The sequence below is a fragment of the Chamaea fasciata genome, unplaced genomic scaffold, assembly GCF_029207755.1.
Source record: "Chamaea fasciata isolate MVZ Bird 193981 ecotype frontalis unplaced genomic scaffold, bChaFas1.0.hap1 SCAF_7, whole genome shotgun sequence".
Classification (NCBI taxonomy): domain Eukaryota; kingdom Metazoa; phylum Chordata; class Aves; order Passeriformes; family Sylviidae; genus Chamaea; species Chamaea fasciata.
Window position 1 is genome coordinate 51867287 of NW_027094092.1, and position 23066 is coordinate 51890352.

The 23066-nt window shown below is 44.5% G+C and overlaps 1 long non-coding RNA gene across 1 annotated transcript in view; it reads left to right on the forward strand.

Annotated features, from left to right (window-relative positions):
• Window positions 1–3324: 3324 nt before the first annotated feature.
• LOC136291825 (uncharacterized) overlaps window positions 3325–23066 on the forward strand; it is a 51554-nt gene continuing 31812 nt past the window's right edge. The window contains exons 1-2 of the long non-coding RNA XR_010721755.1: window positions 3325–3396; window positions 12607–12692. This is a non-coding gene — a long non-coding RNA (uncharacterized lncRNA). The remainder of the gene's footprint in view (window positions 3397–12606; window positions 12693–23066) is intronic.

A 23066-nucleotide genomic window follows, 5' to 3' on the forward strand; every position in this document is an offset into this window, starting at 1 on the left:
CATACATAAATTTCCTCAATTAATTTTTCATTGCCCTCTCATTTTGTATTTGTGAGAAACAGTAATTAATTGTTGTTCGAATATTTTTACAGAACTAATACACAATGCTTCCATTAGTACTCTGTATGACTGTTGACATACTACATCCAATCCATACAGTCATAAAGTTTTGTTTCACATTCAGTCAGTAGACACGACTTGGTATTATCTTCTACAATAAAGCCAAAACAACTGTCATTATATCACATCTATTTTCTAGCTTCAAGCAAGTGTACAAAGGCAGCTTTGGAAACTATTCTCAAAATACCTTTTCCAATTCATTACTCTGAAGTGCCAATGGTCATGTAGTGCAAATTATCTTGTATGTTTTTGGATGTAAGCCTGACAGTGAATGCCAACCACTGATTTTCCACAGCTCAGACTGCACACATTCACAAATCGTTGTGATATGTATAATAATGCTTTGTTAAATGGCAAGTCTTAAAAGAGGGTTAGTGTTGCCTTAAGAAGATCAGATGAACAAGGCAGTCACTGTAGCAGTTTTAGCCTACTAGTCAAGGGTTACTGGACAGCATGGGATGTATCTATATGCAGAATAGTCCTTCTATTTGGAAACATGATTTTCATGAAATTTCAAGTTATGTTGACAGTTTTTCAAGAATTTGTGTAGTTTCTGCAGCTGCATATCATAGGGTTTTCAAAATGGGTTGACTCAGACACAAGTATTCTTTTCGGGCTCTGTTATTTACAAGCCACTTTGTTATAATGGCAGTTATGATTTGGCTATACTCATTACTTTGTTTTCATTGTCTTCACATACTTTCACATGTCTTTGTCTTGGTACTACTAGGCTCCCTAGCAACATGGAGAAACTTAAGATTTGCTCCTTCAAAGAATTCATGGCCCCAACAATTCACTGACCACAGTGTGTTTTGGTTAAGTTTAAACAGGCAGGACAACATCAAGAGCACCGGTTAAATCTATCTAAATCTGAATTAGAGGGATAATATCCTTGCCATTTTCCTTGTCCTGTCATTTATCCTTGTCATTTTCTGCAACAGCAAAACCTTCACAGTGGCTGAAATTCTGACCTCACTGACAACACTGGCTAACCCTCCCTGGAACATTTCACTAAGAAGTGAAACATGCACCTTACAAGTAATTCAATTCTGCTGTTACTTGTAATTTGAAAACCAGATGCCTAGAAAATTATCAGAATGTTAACTCCTTAAAAATAAGTATTAAAGACAGAGATGAGGAATGGAGAATCCTGAATATGCAAACTTGAAAGCTTAAGCAGTCTATTCCAATTTTTCATATATCTGACACAATTTTCTTGATGGTTGCATCATAATTTACTAACAGGGCATTTTTCTTCTTCATTTATTTTCTGTCCCTTTTTTCCCTTTAAATTTGCAGCTGCAAATCAATGCGAACTCGTTCAGAATTACCCAGGAGAAAACTACTTTGTAAAGTGAACATTGTGCTTTAGGGACCTCTCTGAACACTTTTAACAATGTTACACCCTTGGGCCTTTCTGCCTTCCAATTCCTAGCTTGAAAGCTTGCATTCTCACTAGCTGTCCCTTTTTAAGCATGCTTTTGTAAAACTGCACTGAAGTGAAAAATGTTCATGAAGAACTTTTGTTTATTATCTTAAATAGCAAAGGTAGCTCTCGTTCCTCAATCCTGGCACCTTACGGATTTTTGTTTTGTTTTGTTTTGTTTTGTTTTACATTTTGGCCAAAAATATCAATAAAATAAAGTAATTTCCAGTGTCCTATCTTACAGCCAACAACTGATTACTTTATTACTGGATAACATCACCTCTCCGGAATTAGGCTGCTAGCTGAGGTCTTATTATAGTAGTGAATTCACACTGCCATGGTTAGCAATGTCAGCATTTCAATTTTAATAGTCTCTTCCTCCTCCTTCTCCTCCAGTTATCTTTTCTCTAAGGACTGAAATTTGAACTTAAAAATGAACTTAAGGTTAAAGGACTGATAGCATAATCCATGTCACTAAAACCATAGATTATCATTTTAGCATATTTCTGACAAGTAGCTTTAGAGTATTCTTAAGTACTATTCTTAAGTACAGGCCCGACTTCATGCCTTCACCCTACATGCAAAACTTCAGTGTGTATGCAGAGTATGTAGCACTCATTACCATTACCTTCGTGGCTTGAGCTTCTTAATAAATGAGCTTTTAATAATCTCTTCATTTCAGGGAACCACTGCTTCTAAAACTGTGCATCCAGCTGACAGCTCAGACTGAGAGATGTGTGTTGCTACAGCTTCGCTTCAAATTTCTGTTTCAGAACAGGGATGTCATGCACGAGGCATGTTTTTCAAAAGCACTGCTGGTGCTGAGCTACGCAGTGTAAAGGATCTGAAAACACTCCACCTGGGAGCTCTGAGAAAAAGTGGGAGACCCGCTGCAGGCTCGCCATGAAGACATCCGCCATACATTTTTGCTGGGACGTGCCAGGAGGGCTCCATGGAAACCGCAGGCAGCAAAAACCCTGCTGCGCGAACGGGGCAGAGCACAACGGTGATGACACCGACGCTGCCCGCCACTCGGACTCCGAGTGCCTGTCCTGGTCTGTGCCCCGCGTCCCCTCCCCGCCCCGCGTCAAGGTTCTGTGTTCGCCTTTGTCCGTGTGCGGGCCGTCCCCTGGACACACGCCGGACGCACCTCGGGGACAGCGCGGGGCACAAGGCTGGGGCTCGCTCGGGGCACAAGGCCGGGGGTCGGCCCGGCCCCGGCCCCCCCGCCCGCTCCAGTCCCGGCGCCGGAGCGCAGCCCCGCCGGGCGAGGGGCGCCGGCCACCCCCTCCCGGCCCCGACGGTCACTTACGTTGGGGGCGGGTGCCGCCGGGAGCGCTGCCGGCCGCGGGGACGGACCCCGGCCCGCCTCCGACAGGGGTGCCGGCCGGGAGGGGGGCGGCCTCCCGTTCCGTGTCGGAAGGGTGAATATTTGCCGGAAACCCGGGCGTTTATTCCACTTGGCAGAAGCGGAGGGGGTCGGGGAGGGAACATGGGTGCGACGGGCGGCACGCGGTGCCCGGGGAAGGGGGCGAGGAGAGGGACCCGCGATGCGCCCGCTCGACTGTCGGATGCGCTACCCGGCGGCTGCCGCGGGCCGCCGTGAGTCACCCCCGGCCGCGGCAGCGTCAGCCTCGCCGCGGCGTTGGCAGCCAGACGAGCCGCGGCGCGGAGCCGCCGCTGTCCTCGGATGAACCCGGCGGGGCTGCCAGCGCCAGCCGAGTGCGCGCAAGGCGAGAGCCGAGGCTGTGCCGGCGCGGCGGCGTGCGACACCCCTGCGGCGGGGATGGCGGAGACGGGGCGGGGGGCGGGAGCGGGGGGGGCAGCCCCTCGGCGGCCGGGCCGGAAAGGTAAGCGTGGGACAGGGAAGGTGCGGTGTGGGGGCACGGTCACGCAAAGGGCACGGTGCGGGGGGGAGGCGCTGTCCCCAGGGCCGCGCGTCCCCGAGGAGGTGGCTGTGGCGGCCCAGGGCGCGGGGAGGAGGCGGAGGGGGGCGTGGGGGGCGAAAGCCCCTTCGCTTCAGGCACAGGGCCGATGGCTTCCGACAGCGGGGATGCTCGTCGGTGCGAACGGCAAGCCCCACCCGAGCCCTGTCCCGTTAAAAAAAGAAAAAGACAGCATCATCTGCCCGGCGGCGCAAAGATCCGGCTCCTCTTGGGCGAAAGGTGCCTCGTTGCCCAACAGCCTTATCTCCCTTCTCCTGGCCGCGGGGAGCGGCAGGAAATCGGGGCAGCTGCCGGCAACTGCTGGCGATGTCTTGAAAGCCGCAAGCAAGGGTCACGGCCGCTGCCGCGCTCCCGCTGTCGTGTCCCCGAGGTGGCGTAGCCCGAGGAGGGGGGTTCGTGGGCTTATCCACAGCCTCTTCCTTTGCTCCCACCTGTCGTCTTCAGTTTTTCTTTATTTCTTTGCTGTCCGCCCACCCCATCCCCTACAGCTGGAGCGACCGAGTCCCTAAGCTCAGGGCAGGTTGCCCACGCGAAAGCACCGAGAGTTTGAACCCCGAGAGGAACATTTTCTGCCCTCCGCCCCTGACCTGGGCGTTCTCAGAGCTGCGCTTCCCGCGGGGCTTTTGACGAGCCCTGGACACCGGGCTGGGCTCCGCCGGGGGCGGTGAGGCGCCGCGCTACCCCCGAGGAGCGGCGCTGGGAGGTGGGATGCGCCGGGAAAGAGCTCGACATCAGGGAGACGAGACCCGGGAAAAGGGCTTTTAAGGAAATTCTCCCTCGGTGATGTGAGGTGCGGTGGGAGGGACGGAGCCCCTCTTTGCTCCGGGAGGGAGAGACCTATCCGCGCACGCAGATAATGTCGTCGCAGTGCAGCAGGTGCCTCTCGAACCCCTTCGCTTCTTCCCCGCTCCGTCTCTGAGAACAGAGCCCGAGGTAGCCCACAGACACCACCTTAATAGCCGTAATAATTAAAAACAACAACAACAAAAACCCCCTTCTGCCTGGCCTTAATGATCCTTTACACACATTCCCCAGCCGCTCCCTCCCCCGTCCCCCCAGTGAAGGGCACTGATTATTCGCACTCCTCTGTTTGCCCAGAGCGCAGCCTGATGAAAGGACTTTATCCTCGAGTGACTCCATCGCTCGCTCCTCCTCCTCTCCCCAGCCTCGCTTCGCTCTCAGTCCTAATTGGGCTCTTGCTAATATGATTAAAGCTCAGTTAAATGTTTCTTGATAAATCTTGTCAAGAGAGGATCCCCCCCCGTCCCCTCCTCTCTCTGTCGGTTGTCAGAAGCCCGGTTATAGACAGGACATGCCCGGCTCCTGCTGTTCATACTCTGGTGGGAAGTTGGCATTTCACAATTGTTCCTTTAACAGGGTTGTTTTGGAGCCGGTCCTGGGGATTGTTCCTCTTCAGGCCGGGCTTGCTGATAAGAAGAGCCCGTGGCTTTTATGTAACACGTTAGGATTTGGTCCTGGTCCCAAAATCGCACTGTTTCTTTAGCCTTTGATTTCATACCCACCCTCCCCCTCCTGCTCTCGCTGCTCTTAGTAGCCTGTTCCCGGAAAGGCTCTTGATCGATGCGAGCCGGCCAGGCGCGATCGCCCGTGTAGAAGCCGCGCAGGTCCTGCGGAAGGTGCGCACCGGGGGCTGGTCCCGCACAGCCGGGCCGCTCCCGCCTCCCGGGAAAAGCCCCTTTTCTTCGGCTCCTCTCTCCGCGCTCGGAGTCCTCGGGAGAGGCTCTCCCTTTACTGCCCGTCGTTGTGCGAGGCACCCCGATCTCCCGCGAGTTTTGCGGCAGCAGCACGGCAGCGAGCGCGCTCTGCCCTTCACCTGCGTGTTTCCTTGTGGTTTCACTGCAATTGCACTCGGGGCCTAAACCCCATCCTGCCCCCGTTATCCCTGGGGGAATATGGTTGAATTCGTAGGAATTAGGTACCGGCAGTTGGCATTGGAGGGTGAGGGTGGTCCCCGGGCGCCGGGCCCCCTACGGCCAGCCACGGGCTGGCAGAGCTGTGCCTGCGCGGGCAGCGCGGACCGGCTCGTCCCCCGTTTCGGGGGGGCTCGTCGGTGGGCTCCCACTTTGGTGTTCAGTTTTATTTGGGGTTTCGGAGGTCCGGCAGAGTCTTTTCGAGGGCGTTTGGTGGTTGCTGCTTCAGCCTTACAGGGCTTGGAGGCTGCGGGCTCTGTAGTTGTCGAGGGGGGGATGGGGACGGGCTGTTTGCTCCCCTGTCGAGCCGTGTGACCGTGGCCTGGAAGCTCTTCGATCCGCGGCTGGAGGTGGTATTTCCCGATGGCACAGCTGGCCCTGGCTCCAGCCCGTGCCCCGCGTGCCGGCAGGGAGCTGCTGCCACACAGCATTTCCACGGGGGGCACGCACTGCCTTCACCACTGGGAAGCCGGGACATGGGTCGCCGAGGGACACGGACCGCTGCCTCTGTCCCACACCCCGGCGAAGTGCTCCCGAATCCCTCCCGCTCGCCACCGTTTCGGCCCCACAGGCAGCTTCTCTTCGCGCCCGAGGCTCTCCCGGGGCCAGGCGGCAGCACGCTGCCCCGTCCGCCCTCGGGGCCGCCGCTGCGGGGACGGGCCTGCGGGAGGCAGCGGAGGAGAAAGGTCAAAACCAGAAAACGAAAAATCACCCCCAGCCCTGGGGAGCGCATCTCCAACAAAGGCGCTTGTTCCCCGCGCAGGGGAAAACCCGAGCCAAGGGGCAAAACAGCGATCTCCCTCCCCGCCGAGCCCCGCTGCCTCCTCCGGGCGGCGGAGCCCGGGGCCGCGGGGCTGAGCCCGGCGGGACGGGCGGGGGTCGCGGGGCCGAACCCGGGCGGGGGCCTGAGTCCCGCCGAGGTTTCTCCGCCTTAGTTCGACCCAGCGGAGCATCGGCCCTCCTCAGGCGAAGTTTCAGCCGCGGTTTGAGGATGGTTCCCTCTCCGTGCTTGTTCCTTCCCCTTTCCCCTGTGTGTTCCCCCACCGGGGGGTGGGGGGGGGGGGGATCTGGGCTAGTGCGAGACCACAAGAGCTGCTGGCCCTTTGGCCTGGGACTGTCGATTTACCGAGAAGAGTCCTAAATAAGCAGCTGTTTGTGCTCTAGCTGGAACGCTGGAGGCTTTCTAAGAATGGCGCTTTTCTTACACGAGGGTTGGGGGGTTTTTTAAATTTAATTTTATTTTTATTGGTACATCGAACCAGCCTACAGCATTGCTGGCATCTTTCCACCAGGTGTCTGGGACTCAGAGAAAAATTCAAATGAATTTGAAAATTGTGAGACAGTTTCCCTCCCCTTCTCCCAAATAAAATATGAGAAAGAATTGGAACAAACTGTTCAGGAAGGGATTCAAGATGGAAAAAGAAAAGCACCTTCACTCCACCAGAGTGGTGAGGACCCAAAAAGGCCTTCCGCAGTCAGGAAGGAATCAAAGCACCTGGAAGACGGAATTTGACTGGTTTGAGAACCAGCTTCTGAGATGTGGTTACCACCCACAGCAAGGAACTTGACTCCATGATCCAAAATATCCCTTCTAATACTCTTCTTAAAAAATAATAATTTGCTATTCTATACACCAAAAAACCCCACCAAAATTCAAGTACATTGCACACATTAAACTACTCTGCTTCACTTCACTCTTGTAGGTATGAGTCCCTATTTCCATTCTCCAGGGGTCACACTTGGAGCTGGGGGCACTTGCTCGGTCCTGAGACCCAGAGCTCCCACCACCATCCAGGAAAGCTCTGCTCACAGTAGCCCCCTGTGACACTGATGCTGTTAGGAATTGAGAGAAGGCTATCTGCAAGTACAAGGGGCTGCTTTGCAAGATCCAGGAAATACCAATTCTGGATGTTGTTTTAAACCAAGTAAACGGTAGGAGGAAACAGACAAGCAACTGGGGGGTTTAGGTTTTAACCTCTCAGTGTTTGACTATTATAATTATTTACTTAAACCCCACTTAGTCTTGATAAGTAGTCTTTGTTACTCTTAGAAGAACCCAGCTGAACTTACTGAAAGATTTTCTACTCACCTGACTTACAAAACAATCGTTTTCTGTCTGAATAAATAGAGAGGGCTGACTGATGCTTATGCTTTCGATGTAGACAGCAAAAGCTAGACTCAAACCTACTTGCTTTTCTTATGCAAATCTTCTCACAGGATTAGAAGGGAAAGTAAACAGCAGTCCAACCTTAAGATCTTTTTTTATTTTTAGAGGCAGCCTGTTGTATAAATCTGAAGTAGAAACTGTTTTCATTTGAAGATCAAATAGAAGTTATCTAGTGAAGCTGACAAACGGGGCAGTATAATCTGTTTGCATTTTTGGGGAAAAGATAGCTCTGGTTTTGTTTCAAGGCAAAGAACTTTTAAATAATATTTAACGAAATAATTGACCTTGATGTTTAAACTACAACTTCCTTCATGTCATTAAGCTCACTGTTTTTTTAAAAAAATGTTTAGTATCTGAACTCTGGCGTTCATTCTGCTAATCTCATAATAACATTTGTTTCTTGTGGAATTTTGTTTGATGAACTCATCGGTGAAAGAGGATAGAAAGAGTTCATAACAACATGAGCTTTACAGCTCATTTATAATTTTTTCTCCCTGAAAAAATAGCAAAAACACCCTTATGCAGAATGACTTTTCAGGAACAATTTTCAGATAGATCAAGAAGAAACTTTGTACAGCTGAACCGTAAGCCTTGGGACAAACTGTTCTTTTAACATGTATTCTGACTTTTAAAAAATATTGTAGTCCTTGACTACAAAAAAATGATTTTGTGGAGTTTGTCCTCATGATAACTAGGCTCTGAGTCTGCTTTTGAAATGTGAGAGAAATGGAACTAACTCCATAAAGTGTGTCTATCACATAAAGCTTTTAGGACAGCCTGATTCACACTATATCCTGCTCTTTGTTCAACTGACAGATTTCCAACTGCAGAAAGAGGCACATATCTGGGGACTGCTATTATCTAAGCTAAATATGTACATTTCGGATCAGTTCTATTTTATTTGAATACTCACAATTTCTGTTTGGGGATCTTAAGCATGAAAGGATTGCTGTGATGTGCATTTTATTAAGTATCCATCATTCTTTGTACATGCACAAATGTGCATAAACATACACATTTACTGGTCTCTCTGCTCTGCAAGAGTTCAGAAAATTACATGCAAAATTATTTCAAATAAAAGCAAACAAGGAACCAAACATCATACACATTACCATACAAGAAAATAGGGAAGCAAACAAGGTGGGGAGAAATAAAAGCAATAAATGAACAGAGTTTAACTTCATTTTTATTTGTTTGTAAATAAAAAATACCATGGCAGAAGTGGATTTTTTTTCAGTCATGTGATCCTTGAATTGCAAAACACTGGTATCTACCAAAACACTGTTTTGTACCCTGCACGTTGTGTACTCAGTCATAGATAAAAGCTCTTCCTTTTTTTCCCTGCTGGCACACATTTTCTCTCTCCACTGAGTTTCCACTTTCAATACACAGATGTATGAGAAATCAGGTTGCTTTACTCCCAACAAAGAACACATAGTTAACATTTCCACTGATAAACAATATTTGAATTCCCACCACAGGGTACAAACAGTCAGCTCAATAATGTTTAAAGACCTGGGATCTAGAGAGCATGGCAGTGTTACACAACTGGAGATGTGACATTATCTGGCAATCTGAGCAGGGTCACACTGGTCATGGGACAATACAAATTCAGTGTCAGGCATTGCGTTGATGCAGGTTTTCCCAACTTCACACAGGTGTTCTTGCCATACAAGCAAGAAAAAATTGTTGGAGTCATCTCCCATCTCATCAGTATCCTCTGTCTCTTCCTCCCCATGGCACAATCAGCACAGGACACCCCTCAGAGCATGCCTCAGAGCATGCCATCGCAGTCCCTCAGGTTCCTGTTCCCAAGTGACCAACTGGCGACAAGCTGTGTGACAGGACAGCACCCATGTCACACCAATGATGTGTTTGCAAGAGGTACAGCCAAGGGGCACCTTCTACCACCCCCTTAATACAATCCCCCACTGCAACTCAACACCAGTTAGTGAAGGGAGGAGGAATCCCCCATCCTGTGGAGTTATCAAGCAGTTCCCCTCCATGAGTTGCCTCCATGCCTGCCAAGTTATATTTCTACCACTTACGCAGCTACTGCTCTTCACTTTTACATGGAATGAGAACATGGTACCTGGGCATGGCAGTCCTTGACCTGAGATACTACAGATGCTGCAACAGAGTAGTAGTTGTTTTTCAGCTGTAGCTACTTGCAGAAACTACTGGGGTTGTTTTGTTTTGTTTTGTTTTAATATTATGAGCAAAGGAAAAGAGTACAGTGACTCTTACCAGTGGATTGGGTGCTGTGCCTGCTACAAGTCACATCAGACCTATAGCCTGTTTGTTTTGGGGCGTGCAGTCGGCACCTAAGCTGATACATCTTTTCCCAACAACCAAACATAGCTTGCAACACACAGGCAGAGACAGAAGATGGCATTTCTGTCATACAGGGCGTACATGCTCATTCCATCTTCTGTTTCTCAGATGACAATTTGTGAGGAACCAACCTGGCATATTGCCTCAGCCCAGGGAGTAAACTTCATCTCCTCAGCATGGGTGTTTCAGCAGGCAGCTGTTCAAAACCAGATTTCTCTGTGAGATTGAATGCACTGTTCTTCTGTCTTCTCCTAAGGATGATTTACCTTGAGATTGTGCTAGACTGTGGGAATTCTCTCACCCCAATATTTATATCAACACCCCTCACTCTTGTTTAGGGAACCAGAAACAGACTGTCCTAAATTTCATCAGTCTCTGGTTATCTTGCTTTAGAATCTTCTATCCTAAAAATCTCTTCTTATCAGGCATGGTTATTCTTTGTATCCTCTGCTGAACTGGTATGGAGCATTTCTGCACACTGCAAAACAGGCAGTGATTATTTCCCCTTGTGCTAATTTCAGTGGTTCTTATGGAAATCATGTCAGTCAAGTTGCAAAGTGCTGCAGGGTCTGTAGGTAACATGAGCTTAAACAATATCTGCCTGGATACATCTCCTTACCTTTTCCTCCAAACATACCTGTAGGTGTATCAGAGAACCCCGGGGAAGCTGTAACCACGATGAAGGGGCTGAGGGGTGTGAATCCAGAGAGGATTAAGACTGCTATAGCCACTGCAGTGTGTCCCTGCTGCCTGTGCCTTACTAAAGCACAAAAGTCTTGTGATTGGCATGTCCTCCACTTCACTGGGTTACGTGACACATGCCAGAAAATGTGTCAACCCACTCCCCATCTCTTCAGCATTATTAGCCTGGGGAGGGAAACACAGCCAAAGAACACGCACACAACTTTGACAGGTTCTGCCTAATCCACCCACATAATGACATTTCTTATGCTAAGTGCCAGAGCGGTGTAGGGAGGCCACTGTCTGTACCAGCTGCTGGCAAGTCAAAGTTAGTTTCATGGTTATGTTTAAGATATAGCCTGATGTTACGTTAAGAAGTCTTTGTCTCCTGTGGTGCAGCACTCAGAGAATGACATCAAAAGCCTTCCTAATTCACCCCCTGGGTCATCTGATTATAGGCATGGCACAGAGCCATGCTGCCCCAGGAGACCGTGAGTCACGATGACATCCATGACTATCCTCTTATTCCGTGGAAGGAAGTAATGTGCCCTGAGCATGAAACAACCAGGAGCAGATTACATCCTTCCTCGTGTCAGCTTAGCCTGCTGGCTGTTGGGGCAGGCACTGGGAAGGCAAGAGCAGCCTCTGATTTCCCAGCCTTGCTCCTCCCCACCCTTACCTCAGGGAAGCTTTTTCTCCCCATGCTGGGACCTGCTATGTGGGCAAGCCACACGAGAGGGTTTTGCTCAGCCAGGGAAGGAACAGGACGCTCTGGCTCTTTTCTCCAACGTAGTGCAGGGTTACGTCACATAGTGAAACATCCATCCCTCTTCCAACAGGCCAGGCATATCTGATCATGAGGATGCTGTGTGTTCTCCATCCGTTGGCATTTATCCTTGTAATTAGTCTATCTGTTTCTGATTTATTTATTTTCAGGCAGTCTTCTGCACCCTTGCTCCCTCGTTTGGGCACATGGGGCAAACCACAGACTTGCCCTTAAACTACGCAGAAAAATAAAATCAGAAACAGACTAACCACAAGAATCAATAGCAAGGGGCAGAAAGCACATGATTGAATACTGGAGCTTCCTCCAGAGATCCATCTGCCTCAAAATGTGATGTAACTAGGGTCACATACCACATCTGCAAAAGGGGGTAACAGCTTCATCTTCGTAACCTGACTGGCAGGGTGAAACTATGCTGGCTCAGAGAAGCCAAGGCATGTTTAAAAATCACTTCTAAGGAAGAAAAAGAAGTCCATTTTGTGTTCACAGAGCTAAAGCAATCACTTTCAAGTCTGACGTGATTCCTGTTAGTGTTATTGTTGCTTCCTAGAATTTAGGCTTGAATTTGGCAGAAGTCGAGAAGCCAAGGCATACACAGAACCATTTGTGAGAATCAGTGTGTCTGTGTGCATGGGCCAATTCTTTTCTGAGTAAACACCAGTCCCTGTGCTCCTGGGTAAAATGTCGATATTAGATGTCATTCAGACATGTAGGCTTACACCCATGAGACAAGGCTATTTTGGGATGCAAGTTACCTTTTTTCTCTACAAAAAACCACAACCAGATAATGATGCACACCTCTCAATGCTACTAAAATATTTGTGTTACATTCCATGCTGTTCTTTGTTTGTGTCCCAAAAGTAGCATCATTGCCTGCCAGAGAGTATCAAGACATTAATCAAGAATAGATGAGCAGTAAAAGAAATGAAGGGCAAGCAGAGGAGTATAAATATCTTCCTGCACATCCAGAATACAGAAGCTGTCTAAAAACCTTGTGATTAGAGTCAGTACATTTGATCCAGCCACACAGTGTGCACTGCTGTCACTCCTATACTGAACATCTCAGTGGATACCCTGTGATTCTGCAGCCCTTAATCAGGTGAACGATGTGAAGTCGTTCTTCACGAGATAGATCAGAGAGTACAGAAACCCTCCAGACAGAAACCTCTGCTTGTTTCTGACTAGGAAGAATAAATCTTTTCTTTTGGGATCCGCAGAAATACAGATGCAAGAGCAGGACGTGGGTAAACGAGAGAAGATAAGGTATTGCTCCTGCAAGCAGAACATCCTGTCTTCAAAATGGGTGAGTACTTCCAAACTTTCCAAATATTTCGTTGCCCTCCAATTAGATCACAGATCTGCCCCTCTTTCCTTTCCAGACATATTCCAGCATTCTAAGCCATAATAGAGGCAGGCAGAAAGCAGAAGTTCATTTTATATAAAAAGACAAAAAAGAAAAAAAAATAAAAGAGGAAAAAAAAAAACCCTGAGGGTGCCCTGATTTCTGTAGCCAACCTCCTGGACACTGCCACAGAATTTTGTACATCTCCACGAAGATTTGGCTGATTCTGGTTGGTCATTAGCAGAACCTGAGGCAGCTGTATAAACAGCAGATTTCTACACCTACAGGTCTCCATTCATTTCCTCCAGTGAGGTTTTTAATTTGACTGGCAGCTAGCCTATCTGGGCAGCTGAAAAGAGAAGAAAAAAATCCCCCTCCAGTCCTTGTATCACCACTGTCTTTCCTCTGGTTCTCATCACAGAAGTATACAAAAAATTAAAGAGCTCTCAGTGCATTTGTCGCCAAATATTTACCCTAAGTGAGGTAGATTATATTTGTTTATTGTACCCATTGCCATGCTGGCATGTGTTCAAGACTGTCTAATTCCTTGGAGTGCTATTGAATAGTTTAGAAAACCCTTTGTTTATAATAAACTGTTTGGCAATGAGTGCACATTCAGTGTTGTCCAGGGTATAGTAGCTCCAGAGCTCACACGCCTGGTGTTTGGGCATTTGGCGTTGTCTCACTACACAGAGCACTAGGGACAGTTCTGGAATGCAGCCAATTTACCTTAGTCCCTTGCAGGTTTATTAAGTGTATTTTGAAATTCTCTCAGGCATTTCATGAAGATAAACCATGTTCAGAGGAAACATTCTTCAAGGAAATACAACTTCATCTTAATCAGCTTGCTTTTTCAGAGCATACTCATTTTGACAACATTTTAAATGGAGACAAATTAAAATATTATTTACAGTAAATTATATTTAAATTATTGTTTCCCATAATGTGAAAACATACAAGTAGTTCCTTGTTTTGTTTAATCTTGTTTTGAACTTTATATAGCATTCATATATTTAACATTTCTCCTACTAAATTGAATATTTTAATGTCATTATAACTTTTGGGCTTTCTAGTGTGAGAATGATTTGACACTTCCACCATGCCAAATATATTTTCTTGGAATTTTCAGTCCCTGAAAACTTCACCACCTTCTCTTTTTCCCCAAGTGATGGAATTTCCCATAGGTTGGAAATTCTATTTACTAACCAGCTCTGCTAAAATTTCTTTATCAAAAAAAAGGGGGGAGGTTGTCACAAATACACAACCGTAAACTTGTCAGGATGCGTTTCTTATTGTTGGCTCATATGTTGCCCTCTTTTGGTAGCTTTTGTATTGTACTACACATAAAATATTTAACAACTGCTGCAGCAACTCAGTCTCCAAAGGGGACTGAGTGCTGAATGTTAAAACTAAGTAAATGCATTAAGAGAGCAGCAGGTTGAGAGTTTGGAATGTAAAGATCTTATAGAGACATCCTGTTGGGAGGGGCAAAGCACTAGGGTATTAATAAAGCAGGACAACATAAAACTGGACTGTAAAGATTAGTGAGAAAGAAGAAAAAGGAGGAAGATCTGTACTCACTCGTGAATAATTTAACCCTATATCCTGACTTCAATCCTCTGATGAGAAACCTGACTTTGAAAAATTTGTTCAATCAAGATTTTTAAAGGGAAGCTCTGCCTTAATCATCACTCATTTGGTCTTTCCTTGTTACTTATTTCATAATCTATGCAAGGGTTTTATTAAATTCTTGTGGGTATTGACTAGTAAAGCCCAGAAAAGTGCCTGCTAATTTTCCAGGGCTAAATCCCTACCAAAGTCAACACTTTCTTCACTAATTTATTTCTGAATGATGCAATTAAATCTACAGTGATTTGCTAATACTAGCTATAAAATCGTGTGATAGTTGCAGCATTATAAGACTAGAATAATTATTTAAGCAAAAACACTGAAGTGTTAATTTTTTCCAGAAGAGAATTTTTTTCCCTACTATTTCTGACTAAATTTTTTTAAAAGACCCTTTTCAGTCTCTGCCAATGATTGAGTAAAGAGATGGGTATTAACCTCCTCTTGACTTTCCAAAAGTACTGAGTGCTAACTCCCCCAAAATACCATTCTTAGAGAACAAACTGCTCTCTACTTCAGATAACTCTCAGTTATAAGCACAATAAATGGTTACACAGAAGAGATATTCCCACCTTATCTGTTATTCCAGTTCAGCATTCCACAGCCCTATTCTTCAAAGATTAATTTTCTTTGGTTTGAAAACCAGAGTCAGGAATTCAGCCTCACAGGCACTGTTTTATGAACAGTCACAGAGGTGATTTCAGAGCTCAGAAGGGATCTGTTCTTCCCACCTTGAATTGTGAAGGTTCTGTGGTAACTATAGGAATTCTTGGGATAGGGAAGAACTCTGAGCCTTCCAATGTAAAGACATAGATTCTCTGATGCTTTATTCAAACCTACCCTAAAACCCCCAGCAATATGAACTCCTCTTAAAAGACCATCTGACAGCCTTCCAATTTTCACCTTAAAAAATATGCACCCAAAAGGCATGATTTCATTGCCATCCTCTCTCTGTTTCATAATGTTATCTGGTTTAAGACTTCACAGACCTTTGTTCAATGCCTAAGAATGCAGAAGCCCAGCCTTATGGTAATAGATGACTGCTTGGTGATTTTGATGCAGCCAGCACGCACCTTTTGGTGGCCAAGGGCTCACAGACTTTGATCACGTTTCCTCACAGATCCAACCAAGCCCCCTCCTGCTCCAGGCTAATGAAGTGCTTTTACATGTGCGCTGTTTAACCTGATATGTAGTTCCTTTGTTAAAGCCACCTAGCAGGGCTGTAAAGGGAGTTGTAAATCTGCAGCACAGCTCATACACTTTAAGTTTATGCTTAATGAGATGTTTGGTTTGAGCCTGAGTCTTTTCCCCAAGTTTTTTTTCCAGCCTTTGAATCGTTGTGGGATTTCTTCCAACTCCTTCCAGTCAGTCAGTGGCTGGCAATATTGAACATAGAGTCGAATGTAATAGCACAGATCTTTTACACAGGCACTCTTGCCTCTCTGCTTCATGGCACATATCTGTATGTGCACAGCTTTTATAACTGTGCAAATTCATATCTCTCTCCCATCTGGTCTTCTCTCCACTATACCTTGAAACTCTATCAGAAATACTGATGGCCAGGACAAGTACATTCCAAGAAATCCGGGGGGGGGGGGGGGGGGGTGGTGTCTGGGTTTGGGGGTTTTTTGGTGGGTTTTTTGTTTTGTTTTGGGTTGGGTTTTGTTTGTTGTTTTTTTTTTTTTGTGGATTGTTTGGCCATTTTGTGCTTAGCTTTCTAGTATCTCCCATTCCTTTGATATCATTATCTGCTTTCTTCTGTTTGCATTCTTCCCTGTTTTGCTATGTCACTATTTTGCTGTTTAGCTCTACTTTAAGATTACCATATAGATACTAAATAGAACAATGTCTGTCAAAAGTCCCTGACATGACCTACAAGATATTCCCACAAGCTACAACAATTGATCATTGCTCTTTGTTTACATTCTTTCTCCCATTTTAGTCTACACAGCAGTGTTCTCCGCCAAAACAATTGAAGTTCTTTTTCTCAACACAAATACCTGAAACAGTGTCAAATGACATTTTCAGCGCTCCATATATGCACTCACCCACATCCCCATCATGCTGTGTATCTCTCATTTCACTCACTGAGCTTACTGCCTTGCTTGCAAAGCACCAACTTTGAGCATCCTGGCCACAGCCTACAGCCTTGGTCCCCAAATCTGTAAAATACAGAATTTATATGTTGCGCATTAACCTGAAAGGCAGATTTAATACGTTTTACTTTTTACAAGATCATACTACTTGCTGTTCCTGATGCTATTTGCCTCAGTGTTTCCTTGGGATTAGTTGGATGACTTAGCAGTAAGAAATAAAGAGAAGTTGGCCTAAAATATTAAAGACATTGTCCTTGATTTATGACCTTTGGGGTCAGAAACGACCATTAACTATCCTGTCTAACCTTCTCTGTCACAGACATTACCCCATTCCCTATATACAGAGCCCAAAATTTCTGCTTGTCTGACGTGTTTTCCAGAAAGGGATTCAATTTTGATATGTACACAATTGCTTTCTTGGGCAGTTTGTTTCAGCAGTTCATCACACTTACTGCTACAAATCCAAGCCTCAATGCTTGCTTAAATTCACTTGGCTTATATTTCCACCCACTGATTCTTGTAATATATTCATCTGATGCAAGACACTTTTTTTCTTGTTGTGAAGGTAATTATACACTGTTATCCAGTCGTCTCATTTTGGTAAGGGAAACAAAACGTACTTTCCAATGTGCAAGCAGTTCTTGTGCTTTCTCTCCCACCCTTTTTCAGATTTCTAGCACCCACTGTGCTGCAACACACCCCAGACACATAAGTCAACTGATGTATCCCTGCTAACTTGTTCAAAGAGGATGTTATTCCTCTTCCACACCATCAGATTGAGTCCTGTGTCCAGTTGCTTCCCTGCAATGATACCACAGACTTTTCAAGCATCACCCTTGGGATATAATTTCTATTGCATCAATACAGACCCCATTTATGCATGATTTAAAATTCTTCTTTTCTGCAGAGGTCCTGCTTACCGAATATGGGCTGCTTCATCTTCACAATTTATTTATCATTCCACCAATTTTAATTTCCTCCCTAATTTACTAAGCATTGTTTAACTAGGGATGTACTTGTCTCTCAACCATTAAGGACAGTACCGGGGTCTGCCAAGCGTAACACCCATTTCTGCTAACTGACTCCAGAGCTTTCCTTCAGAGCTGACAGCTGCTTTTTGACACCCATCAGTTAGTCAGCTCTTAATCCACTCAGCAGTCACTCAATACCTGTTGTACAGTACTCATTTGTATTAAATGCTTAGACAGAGAAGGCAAAGAAGTGTATTTGAACACTGAAAAAATGGGCTTAGAACTTAAATCCTGGAAAGTGTTAAAAAGCCTAATCCCGACTGGTGCCTAAACACTTATAAGCACAGACTTACATGACTCATTGTAGGTCCACAGTTATGAAACCTCATGCTTTGTATATTTTTTGTTGATATTAATTTCTCTTATCTGTGAAAGAAAAACTTAGACTGTTGGATAGACCACATGTTGTCTTTTGTCGTCACACACACAGAGCTTTTCTTTTGTTTCTCTGCATCTCCACAGGTAACTATTCTCTTTTCAAAAATAATTGGCAATGTCAGTGTAAATCTTTCAGATACTACTTGTCATATTATTGAGTTCAGATTATGCAGCTTTGGAGACTTTTATCCATATATTCAAGTATTCCCTCATCTGTTTCTATCAATAGGATTTATTTATTTGTGTCACAGTGTTTCTTTCTTGTTAATTGCTTCAAGTTATTTTATGTAATTAAAGACAGATGGTAAAGCAAAGTTCAGTATCTCATCCATTTGTTAATCGGTGGCTTATGCAGCTCTATAAATGTAGCAGGGATGTTATGATTTTGGTGTTTTGTGTGCTGTGCTTTAAATTAAATACTGGGACCAATTCCGAGTTACACTGAAGCCAATGACAAAAGCTGCCATTGACCAGGATCTCACAGTGGGAGACCATGGATGAAGAAAGCTGTGAGCCAGCTCAGTGTGGTGTTTACACTTTACAGAGGCACACAGCTCACTCACTCCTACACCCAGGTCTCACCACAGACCTCTGCATCAACAGCTTCCACAACGTGTCAGGAGCAAATGAGCAGCCAGGTCAGGGCATTGATGAGGAGGTTTTTGGAAATTCATCAGTGGTTTAAGAGTTCTTTTGGTTTACTCTATTTTGGGGGAATTATTTTTTTATCATATGCAAGGGAGCAAAACATCTGTTTTCATTAAGGACATCTTGTTCTTCAGATTAGAGGAAATAACCAGAAAAGGAATAACAAACAAGAGTCTCCAGAGGGAAAAGAAGCCCGCCACGTGCTCACTTGGTCAGCCATCTTGCACAGATCCAGAGCATTGGCAGCCTGGGAGCAGCCCAGCCAGACCCCAGATCCCAGCACAGATCCCTCACTCCCGCACAGTCCATGCACCACTCACTTCACACCCGGCCTGTCCATGGGCTTATTTTACCCCAGCCCTCTTTTACCTCCAGATCAATCTGGAAAGTACTCTCCTCACCCCACAGGCTCTAGCCTACTGTGTTATTTCGATGCCCTTATCCTTCCTCTTTCATAAAGAAAAGGTTCATTCTTGCTGGCATTCTTGCTGTCTGTCCCCCATGTTCCCACACTGGGCAGGCACCCTCTGCACAGGCACCCAGCAATGGCTTTCTAAGCAACTTACTTGCTCCCATCTTTCAGGCCAACAAGCAATTTGGCTTTATCTGTTTTGACTCAGTATGAGCCTGCTCCTATTGTTTCTCACATTCTTGCATTTCCACCACAGTATGTGACTGACAGAAAAGCAATTTCTCAATTAGACTACAAGGGGTGTGCTGGGAATCGCAAGTCAGCCCAAGGATTTATGTGCTAGACCAAATTATCGTAACTCACACAACACTTCCAGCAAGTGAGTTTGGAAATACCAGAATCTCCCCCATCCCCTCACCACCACCACCCACTCCCCCCCACCTCCACTCCCCCTTTCTTCCTTGGGAAAGCCAAATTAGAGAGAGTAAGGATTCCTCATCGCTACTGTGAGTCATGCTCACATTGAGCACATGGCTGGTGAGGTCAACGACAAGGGTTACAGGGCTTCAACTGCAGAAAAAAAAGGATTTTTGTAAAAGGCATCACAGTCAGAGAAACATGAAAGAAGAAGAGGAATGCAGAAGCCACCAAGGCCTCTAAAACACAGGTGAAAGGGAAGCCCAGATGGATTCATGTTTCTCAAACAAACGAGCAGAGACGGGCGGCATAGGACACTGTGCCCTTTTATTCACCTAATCTTTTGGCCCTTAACATAAACTTTTATTTCCTCACCATGAATGTTCACCAAAACAACAAATTTACCTATTTTACTCAGTCTAGGATAGGTTTTTTAAAAATGTTAGCACCACTTATTCTGGGGAACAAGCAGTGAGGCATATTTGAAAATAACTGAGTAATTTCTGCCAAGCAGGTGTCATGCCTAAACCCTATTTAAAATTCAGACATTCAACTTCAAGCACATGCTTAAGTCCTGATAAGAGACAATGCAATTTAAGTAAAGTGTAATTCAGTATGTGCTTGGCTGAGTGCTTGATTCAGGTGACAACCAATGAAGGATGACCAGCACCAGCAGCCCAGCCATGGATTGTAGGGTGGCACTTGAACTGCTGAATCTGCTGTAGCAAGTGGGGTTTTTTCCCTTTTACTCATTTTTACTTCTTTTTTGTGTGTGTGTTCCTGTAAAACAGGTTTCACCCTTCAGGAAACCATCTGTATTTGGCACCTATTTGGCACATTTTTGCCTATTGTAAAAGAATGACATTTGAAAATTTCAAACCGCTTTACCTATAGAGAAAAAAAATCTTCTAATGTTTATGCTGAAACAAAACTTGAAGTATTATAGGTTGATAGTTCTTTTTTAATTGTTAAATGCTAAAGCATCAAGCAAATACACTTTACAGTCTATTGCATCACGCTCTTTTTCAGTAGGTTGGCTCCTGCCAACAGCAGGTTCAGAACTGCCAGTTCTAATTAAAAACTTTATTTTAAAGATACATTTCACAGTTTATTCATGGCATCCTGAGACATTTAAATTGCTGGATTGAGCAAATGGATACAGTTTCTTTTCTATTGATTCCCAAGTAATGGCTTTAATTAATAGTTTCAGCGATTCACAATTGATGTACTATGGCTGTTGAAATCAATTTCTTCTTTTAGACAAGTCACCTAGAGTGGATTCCCCTAGTTGTGCCTATTTTTCTTTGCACAAGGTTTACCTACATTTTATTTTCAGTTTTAATCTTGCATTGCATCAGTCTAAAAATGGCCAAAGATTATTCTGGCCTCAAGAATTTCAGTGACAAATCCTTTTGGTAGTGCCAGTTGTAATGAACAGACAATTGCCATCATAAATTCTGCATAAGTAGTACTGTGAAATCTCTGATTTATAAGCAGATTGCATAGCAAAAACTATTTTGATAACCCATGCTTTTCCCTGCTATGTCCAGATCTCTGGTTGCAGAAAAATATGAGTGAAACAGTTTTCTGCCTTTTAGATTTAGTGGGAAAATAGCGCCTTCAAGAGCTGAACACCAGATCTGGAAATGCCACACCTATGGCGGCTAAATGTTACTGAGGCTTATTTCTCTGCCACCTAAGGCAGAGAAATAACTTTAATAACATAGAATGAAGTTACAAAGGAGAAAAATACAGCCTAGGCTTTTGATTCATCGTGTTTTTATAATTATTAATCAAATGCACAGTATATATTCTACTTCAACGGCTGCCACTTTTTATCTTGTATCCTTTATTAGCTTTTCATAATAAATATATAGATTGTATGTTCAATTTGGTGATTAAATAATAGATAACATCTTTGTTTTATTATTTGGTGATCATTAGCTGTTGTAGAGCACATTACCAGCAGCAAGTCCTCCAAATAACTTGTACTGACAGTATCACATCAGAGACAATCATTACAATTCACTAGCACCCTGTCTGCATTGTCACAATGATATAAATACACCTCAGTTGCTAAGTGAAGTCAGATGTTGGCATTTACCAACAGGTTTTAAGCAGGACATAGGCTAGAGATTCCTTAAGAGTTTCAGACTACAGGCAGCATCTTCCTAAGTTTTGTCATTGAGACACCCCTGCTTTCCGATCACACAGAAACCTTCTGGTTTTGGTGGCTGAATAACAACCCTGAGGCAAGCACAACTGTTAACATTTGAAAGTGCTAGCTAGGAAATATTTAATGTGTTTTTAGCTACTTTTAGCACCATTAAACTGTTAGGGAAAAAAAAAACAAAACAAACAACAACGAAAAAAAATCCAGTCAGTCCTGTCTGATGAGCCAGCTCTTCAACAGACACTCCCCTGGTCTTTGGTGGTCTACAGACCACAGCTTCACATCCACTGCAGTGTCTGAAATCTCACTCTTAGAGCAGCTGAAAGTTCTTTGCACCTGTGTGTTTCTTTTTACAGTAAGAGCTGGATCTGGCTTCAAATGCAGGATAAAGAAAAACATATAATTTTGACTTAAGGGACATTTTACTAAACCACCAATATATTATCTTAATTCAAAGCAGAAATAGGATGAACATCTCCAAATCCAAAGAATGTATTATATCATCAACTCCTTGTTTTTAAGTGGCTCCAAATCATCAAAAAGATTGTGTAAGAGCAGCTGATTCCCAATATAGATATCCTTTTCTTGGGCACCGAGTCATGCCAAGACCCTGGCTGAATTTTACAAGTGTCTCAGATTGTACTTTAAATAATAGTTATTAGTCATAAGGATTGGCTACCTTTCTTTTCTTTGAAAACAAGCTATAAATGTATCATCAGTTATTCATTTCTGAAATCATCATATTGTTCTCCAAAAAAGTTGGGTTAAATTTACAAAATTTAGAAACATATGTTGTGGGACGTGTTTAGGATGCTTCTACTCCTAAGCTCAAGTTTAAGAGTATGTGTCCCATCCCAGCTGTGAATTCTATGAAAAGTATGTTTGGTCAGAAGTACAAACATTTCTGCAAATTTCTGAAGGTGGGATTTCTTCCTTATTTACTGTTTACGTAAAGCATTTTCTTCTTGAATAAAAATAATCTGATAATTACTTTTATTCTTGCATTGGTGCACCAGTTCCAAAGCCCGGCCATTAACTAGGACTCCAAGTTAATAAGTGCTGTATGAACAGGGAGAAAGCAAATTTTCCCTGTCCCAAAGGGTTTGTAATGTAAACCCCTAATTTAAAAATCATTAATTTTACACATCACCTTACATAACAATCACAATGCCATAAAGGAGTGAACACATGCTTGTAATTAAAGCCATGGCTGTCTCATCCCATTGTATGAAAAATAGCTCTATCATAATGGTCCTGAGTTTGTGCCAGAATAGCAGCTAATCATGGGAGAAAGATGATCTAACACTTACAGAACATGAAAATAGAAATTAAACATTCTGGTTCCAGCCTATTTTCTCTAGACTTGCTGGGTGATCTTGTGCGTGCTACTTAAGCTTTCCGCCCCTCAATTTACCCATGTGCAGAACAGCAATAACAGTATTTATCTGACTCAGAAATGTTTTGTAAGAATAAATTCATAAATCATTAAGTCTCTTACGCACTTTCAACATGCTTTCTACACAGCACCCATTACAGACACTCAAGAAGCACACA